This window comes from Athene noctua, chromosome 1, assembly GCF_965140245.1.
Source record: "Athene noctua chromosome 1, bAthNoc1.hap1.1, whole genome shotgun sequence".
NCBI lineage: Eukaryota > Metazoa > Chordata > Aves > Strigiformes > Strigidae > Athene > Athene noctua.
Genome location: NC_134037.1, coordinates 110,635,381 through 110,643,599, shown reverse-complemented (window position 1 = coordinate 110,643,599; position 8,219 = coordinate 110,635,381).

Below are 8,219 nucleotides of genomic sequence, written 5' to 3'. Positions count from 1 at the left end.
TTTTTATCTCCATCCAAAAACAAATTGCCCAGAAGTGACAGTGGCAAAATGAGGTTTTGGTAGAAAAGAAAATCATTGTAATGCTCAAAAGAGAGAAGCACAATAAAAAGTCACGGTTGAAAGGGGAGAACAGTAAAATATGATTTGACCTTGTTCTTTCAAGATGAGACTCAGGCATGAAACTGCACTGTGAGCTGAAACTCTTATATTTAACGACAGATCTTCTGAAATGCTCCCACCAGATGCTTCTGTAGATTGGAAATGAGCAACAGGGAAGAAATATGGTATTTTCTTACATGATGCAACAAGATGTTGTACTTCCTGACCACATATAAAATGAATTTACAACGGAAACATGCCAGAAATGCCTGAGGGTAACACTAGCCATAGCAGAACAGAGTCTTTTTTTTTTTTTTTCCAGCACTGAATAGCGGGACTGAATGTCATTTTTCTTAAAACAACACCAGGATGGGTGGCTGGAGAGTGAGATCAAGGTTCCATGTTTCATAGGGCACATCAGGAAAAAGTTATTGTGTAATCTCATATGCACATATGTCCTCTGTCACATACACTAAGATAGCTCTCAAGGTTATTTATTCCAACAGACCCCTACAGTGATGACATTATGAAATTAGTATTATTACTATGAATAATTGCATCATTTTCTCTGATTCTAGTTATTTTTGTTTTCTGCTAATACATGCATGTCAATGCTATTCATCGCTGGAGTGACTGGAAACATTTCAGATGGTTTGCAGCGGATAGTTTTAACATCCTCCAAGCAAAGGGGAAAAGTAAACCTTGACTCTTTTTGTCCTTGAAACTATGCAACAGATTTGCAAAATATTTAAGCATGGGACTACCAGCTCTCTGTCGAGGTCACCATAACCTATAAAAACACTCCCACTGATTTCATTTGGCTTTATATTACACTGAAAAGACCAGAGCAATCAGAGCTGTCTATTACAACAAAGAATGGAAAAGAGGGACAGCCAATCTCGTAATGCATGTTCAATAGCAAATTGACCTGCACAGAAACCTGTGCGTCTCAGAGAGCTGAATGGCCATGCTGAGAAGTAGGTTACGAAAAGCCTTGCAGCAAGAGGAGCAAATTCAGGTGCTGGTTACAACAGTGCAAATCTCACTTTTGGCATAAGTAATGCTTTACACTTTATGCAGGGAAGAGGAGAAAACACCACTGGGGAGTAAGTTGAAAGACTTGGAAGATCTTAATGCCTTAGTTAGGGCTCTTTGCCTTAGTGTCAGCTCTTCCACACTGGTTCACATATGCTATCCTAACCACAATGCTATCCAAAGCCTCCATCTTGGTTAACATTTCATCATTCACACTCTGGGAATTATCATTTCCTCTAGACATGCTGACAAAGCTCATTGTTTATTGCTCACAGCATGTCAGAACTGCTGGTTTTGCTTTGGACTGCAAGATGTTTGGAAAGCCACATGCTTTTCCTGAAGTCGGCTCAGTCCCCTCCGTGCCAGCCTCAGCTGCTGCGTTTGCTTTTGCCCAGAATGCCGGATCCTGTCCATGATGAGCCAGAGCAGAAGAGAGTGTCAGTTTGAGACTGACCAAACACCACTGGATTTCATGTAATCAGGGCCAAATTCTTCCTGGAAGCTACATGTACACCCTTTCCAGCAGAGATGGCTGGCACTTTTCTACCTTCCTCCTCTCCAAACCCACGGATAAGCCTGTCCAAAGAGTGAGCCTGGGAGGGTGATCTGGAGATGTGCCCATCGTACCGTTCCCCCCACCCAGGGGAGATTACAGATCTTCTTGGAAGCAATATTGCCCATGGAGGGATTATAATGGGGGAGGAGGCCATAACCGCCCCTTCTGGAAAAGAAAGGAATCTTTACCAACGGCCCTGTGCTCTACCTCTCCCTATCGAGAAGTGGGGGCGACACCTGTCTGCTCACTGACCTGTTACAACACTGCAGTCATGAATGGTTGCCAAATGTTGCAGCTGGAGAAATGCAGATCATTATTTATTAGTTACTGCATTTCATATAACAGGACATACATTTTTCCATAAGTCCCTGAAATCTAAATTAACACAGGACCAGTCCTACAGATCTGTACAATGTTACCTCTGACCTCATGGCTGAACACTCACTTCAGTCCAGGAGGAGTGGGAGCTGAGTTTTTGATGAAGGCTCAATTTCTATCTTGCAGGGTAAGTCCTAAACCACATAATCTGATCTCCCCAACTAAAACTTCTCCTGCATGACCTGTCCTGCTCACAGCAGTACCCCAGGCAGAAGAGAGGATGCATGGCACAGGAACTGCCCAGGACGTCTGCACATGAGCTGAAGCCACCTAAAGGCAGGCATGGAGGCCTTCTGCCAGCCCAGGGACAACAAATGGCCCAGGCAGAAAGAGGGAAGCTACATGTGATGAGTGGAGGCACAGCAGCTGGAATGGAGCAAGAGCTGTAAGCCCAGGACAGCAGCAGCCAGGGGCTGTCCTCAGCACATAGCAGTTCATGGCCAGGGATGAGTGGGGTGATGGCAGAACTCCTCATTACATGGGGCAGACATGCTCGAAGGCACAGGACACAGCCTCCACAGGACGGAGGTCCCTCTGCATCCAGTGACCCAAGGTTGGGTTGCTCTCCCCATGGCAACCCCAAAGGAACTAGTCCAGTCCAGGGAGGTAGTAAGTAGAGGTGGCGGTTTGTTATCAATGGGAAATCAACAAGTGGTTTGAGGGCAGAAAACTCCTGAGAGTCACTGGTGCTGATGACAAACAGCAGCTTGACTGCGAAGCACACAGGCAGGTGCATGCTACTGGGAGTGCTGCCTTTCCTTGCTTCCCACTGGCACCTCACTCTGTCTCATTTGCTGCCTTGGCCTGATGAGACCCTGTAGATGTGACCTGTCTCTTGGAGCTTATTATCCCACATTTCATTTGCATCACACTGGACCTGTCCAGGTGATTAAACTGAAGACATCTTTACAATACTGTTGTTTTTACTGTGCAATTGCTATGTCCTTTATTAGGGCTTTGCTTTTCCTGAAAGGAATAAGCTCTGGAAACTTGGATAGGATCCTTTGGCTCACACTAGAAAAGGTAATAAAATCCTGGGAACCCAAAATGCTTCTCTGTTGTTTTCACCAAACATCTTTTCCCATCTTGCTTCTCTGTTCTGATTTGTTTCCTGATTTAGGGGAAATTTCTTCCTAACCTGCTAGCTTTCTTCCTGTCCAGCAGACCCAGGCTGAGAGGCTGTGAGAGGCTGTGGCCAAGTGATCAGAGGGCTTCACAGACATTACTTCCACTCCCCACTACACTTCTGACTCTCCCTACAGTTACAAGGAAGGCACTTATTTTCTCATTGTTCCAGTTTCTCCATCTGCCACCTTATGATATAATACTTATTTACCTTTTCAAAGCATTTTAAATCTCTGAGCAATGCATTATAAAAGTGCATTAGTGTTATTACTATTCTCCATTGTGTAACTTTGAGATATGACTTATGTAAGGCTGTCCCCTCTGTCCCCTCTCTGACCCCCATCCATTGTCCAGATGCTGCTGCCTCCTCCCACAATGGCAATAATTAAGCTCCAGTTTCTCAGTATCTACCTCACTCCTACCCAGACCTTGGGGAATAACCATCCAGTCCCCTCTACATTGGTCCAAAGATGAGCAGCTTTGGTTTTGAAGATCCTGCTGCTTCTCTTTCCGCACCTCTGTTGAACATGAATTCATTAGAGTCCCAATATATGTTTTCAGAGGCTCTGGAATGACTTGTATAATCTCAAAGTCCCTTTTTCTGGCATCTCTAAAATACCCCATGAACAACAAACTTATTTCCTTATAACTGTGACATGAGTTTTATCAGGAGGACATTTGTAAGCTTTTACTCCCACACTCTCTCAGGCTCAGCTTTCACAAACCAAGTATAGTAGGATCATAAGAGCAGTCAAGTAGTAACCTGAAGTAGAATGTATTCAGACGGAATGGTGGGAAGCTCCCAATGAGAACGACATAGCTGAATGCTGATGTGCTACTGACTGTGACTTGCTTTCTCTGCCACAGCATTTTTCTTTTTAGTAGGTAAGTTAAACTTTTTTGTTCTTTTATTTTCCATCATGCCAAAACACCTATTTTCAGTGAGATAAAAGGCTGACAAAACAGCAGGTGGGAGCTTTCACTAAACAGGCTGGCAACACAAATCCGAAGGGTGCAAACTAGTGAGACTCTTGCATGATCTTCCTCCTCTTTCTCTTCCTCCTTTACTGAAGGATATTGGCCCACATCCTTACCATTTTATGTGAAACAGCTGCCAGGTTTCATGCCAGAGGTGACTGCATTTCAGAGACAAGAAAATGTACTGCTGTGTTACTGCCAGATACTGATCTCATGTACATTAGCCCTGGTTTTTCAAAGAGCTCCATTGGACTTTGGTGGTGCATCTCCAGCCTGACCCCAGTGTAAAAGAGATCTGAGCCCATTCCACTATTTTTTGACATTCAAAAAATGTAAAGTATGTGTCTCATCACAATGTACCCATACATTCTGCCATCCTGTTAATTCCTGTCTCACACAGGCTCTCTCTCTCTCTTATAGCCAATTATTTAGACAAGAACTGGTGACTAATAGAAGCAATTTGTAGGAAACATGCTGTTCCCAAGTGACCAACAGCAAATTGCTAATGACTGACATTAGAATGACCGTTCTCCAAAGAGGAATAGTTGAAAGCCCACTGTGCACAGCACTGATCACATTTAACAACAAAACAACCCCCACTGATACTGGCACCTGCCATTTATCCTGGCTACTGCTGGCCTCCTTTCTCTGGTACATCTGTAAGAGCAATTACACTGAAATGCAACAACCACGTATTTGTTTACACAAACATGAAATGTGATTTAAAACACTTCGGTAATGTGACCTTATAAACTTGACGGACAAAATATTAAAAATACGAATGCACTATAGGGAGCAATTCTGCACTGCTCAGGAGATGGATCATAGGGCTTAATAGATCGTTTCCATCTCTGAAATTTCTGAGTCATGATGAATGGAATTTCTTAGTATTTGAAACAAGAGAGGGGCACATTTAAAACGACTGGAGAGGACTGCAGTGTAAAATCTTTGCACTATAAAAAAGGCAGCCTTGGTTTTTATTGCCCCTGCGGGGAGTCTCCTGCGAACCAAACAGCAACTAAATCAAATAAACATTTCTGAATTAAATCCATCTTCTCTTTAGCTTTGGGGAGTTTAAAAAACCCAGTAATTTATTGAATTGCCTTTCATGGTTATACCTGCAGATGCCTTTTGAATTTGATAGCAAAAACATTTAAACTCATAGTGTTTCCCATATCAGCTAAATCCATTATATCACCTGTGCCAGTTACTATATTTGTAGGGCAGTAAACAGAGGCCGCTATTGTTTGCTGTTCATGGGGCTGTGCATAAGAATAAGCTTAGTTTGTCTCCAGAGATATACACCTACCTTACTGGCACCAGAAATATTATACCCGCTTAAATCAGTGCAAGCTTTCCATGCTGTCACTGCCTCCCCTGTTTTGATTTGGTGACGGTAATCTCTACTCACTGCTGTGCTGATAGCCTTTGAGTCAAGGCCCCTTCTCTACTTCTGCTGTTTCTGAAAAAATTTAACAAGTGCAGCTTAGGCATGTTATGAACAGTTAGCGAATTTCCACACCTAAGAGGGTATGTGGGCTTGGATATTTGGTTCCCTCTGCAAGCAGATGGAGAGGTGAAAATCCTTATGTGGGCTTGTCATATGCTTATCTCGAACCCTCTAGAAAAGTAGGAAAATGAAGGCAAGAAGGTGAATGATCCAGACATCAAGTAGCATAGCTCTTCTCACAGCCAGTGAAATTTGCTCAGAAAACCCAAGAGGAAAAATCCAGGTAGATACGGAGTACTGCATTTTTGGCAAATGAGCTACATAAGGAGTGTTAGGGCAGAGCATAGGGATTAGGGGAGAGCCATCCAAAAGGGTTTTAGGAGAAAAAAGAGTAGAGGCCCCGCTGAGGGTATCTGCACTGCTCTGTGGGGTGGAGGTCTTTGGAGAGACCATTTCATGACCTCCCACCTGTTCCATTTATGATCCCTTCTCATCTTTCCCTTTCTGTCACACAATCCTTTCCACTTCTTCCCACTCCTTCAATCTACCATTTTATAACATCCCTGGGGCTAATTCTGCAATTGTTTACATGGCATAGGACCATTTGGAAAGCATTTAACATGTTCTGATGTGATCTAGGAGGTGGAAATAGCCATGTGACAAGCAGGCTCTTGGCAGACCCTTAAGTAGCTTGTGGGTCACAATTTGAAAACCTTCTGATGCAAGCACGGCCCAGGCCACTTAGCAACAAGAGCTCCTAGAGAGTCTCCTCATTCAAGTGACTGAGGCTTTTGCAAGGAACAGGAGAACATGAGGTTTTTTTCTGCTGTTTTGGGGAAGTTCTAGGGAGACATGACTGGCAGCTTAAAGATATTTTCCATATTGCTTACCTTTTCTTTCTTTTTGAGTGCCACATGGTCTACCATTTCCTTCAGCTCACATATAGGCCCCGAGGGAACTTAGTCTATGAGTAAAACACAGAACTAAGCAATAGTGATTAAAAAACCCCCAAATTTTTTAGGCATACTGCTGTTGTTAGTGACACCGGTTTCAAATGCTTCCCCCTCCTCTCTGCCTTCCCTCCCTTAGTGGCTTGTTATGAGCTCCATGATGCCACTTGTCACCCAGGTGAGATATGCCAACACAGGATGGATGCAAGGGTTCCACTGCAAATCATATCACTAAAACGTTTTATAAAGCCTACCCCAGCTATAGCAAAAAAATTTCTTTTTCCTTTGTTACTATCAACATCTTAAATTATTGATTCCATACATTTCCAAATGCTGTCAGTGGATGGATGGTAGCTCTCATTTCCTGTTTTCACTTTCTATTTCTCAGGTGCTAGCACAACTAGAAAGTCTGAATAATTTTTAATTTCACCCCCTTCCAAAAAGGAACTACCCACCCCGTAGTCAACTCTTTATTTTTTCAGCCTGTTTTTCCACACTAATATTGCTTATGCAGCCATGCTGGCTTTCAGTATGGCTGCAAGTCCCCCTCCAACAGCTTTTGAACCTCTTTGATGAATTTCACTCAAACCTGACGGAAGGGTAGTAGTCTCAGAAACAATCATATTCCTACAAAATCTGTTAATACAGACCGCACGCCAGAGGAGTGAGAACTAAATTCATGCCCCCACTGAGCAAACATTATTGTTTCTCTTGGCAGCTGGTACTCACTGGCCAACCTGCACCTACTGCTGCTTGCTTTGTGGGGCTGTCATCCGTGGTGTGGGGAGGAGACAAAATTAATGCAGTGGGGATGGAAGTGGGCTGAGGGACTCGGGGAGCAAGTTTGTTGGAAGTCAGGCCTTGATGTTTCCAGCTGTCCCCACGGGAATTGTTTTGTAGCTAAATTAAATCTATATTGTTTTATTTCAAACATGTCAAAAGCTTGACTTCAGCTTTAAATGGCATTATTTTTGCGGAGGTAAAGCCAGTACCTTAATATTATTTTAACAAAGCCTTTTGAAATGCACATACATTTCCAGTCAGCCGGATTCTTCCTTTTTGCTGAATACTGAACATTCTTTTCTTCCCCTCACTGTTGTCTTTGGCTGTAGAAATCGTACTTTCCACTTTCACAAAAACTGTAGGGGCATTATGAATGCCTGTATTTTTCTTGAGCAGACTTTTTGCTTTCTAACAAAACGGTTACGCTAACTCACCTCATGCAAGTTCAGTGTTACGTATACGATCATAAAGCACAAGGTGCTTATCTACTTTCCCGGTGTACTTGCAACTGAAAATTAAATTCTCCTTTGTGTTTTCTAATAGAGTGCCAAGGTGAATGGTTGAAAAGATGTCATGTTCTTCTTCAGTCGGCTGCATGTCAATGTGATAGACAAAATGACTTCTCTACAAACAGTACAAAATTGCTTTGTGGTCCTTAAGGAAAACAGGAACACAATTACTCATTATCTGTCTTGGCAAATTGTTTTCTTCATCGTTATAAGTATCCTAACTGGAAGTTTGTATAGCCAGCTGTTGGCATTGTAAGAAGGAGAGTTGTTTCACATTTTCTAATCAAATTATGAACTTTGATTACTATCTCCTGACAGCACTCTCAGCAAGAAGAAAGTGTCATTATTCCTACTAC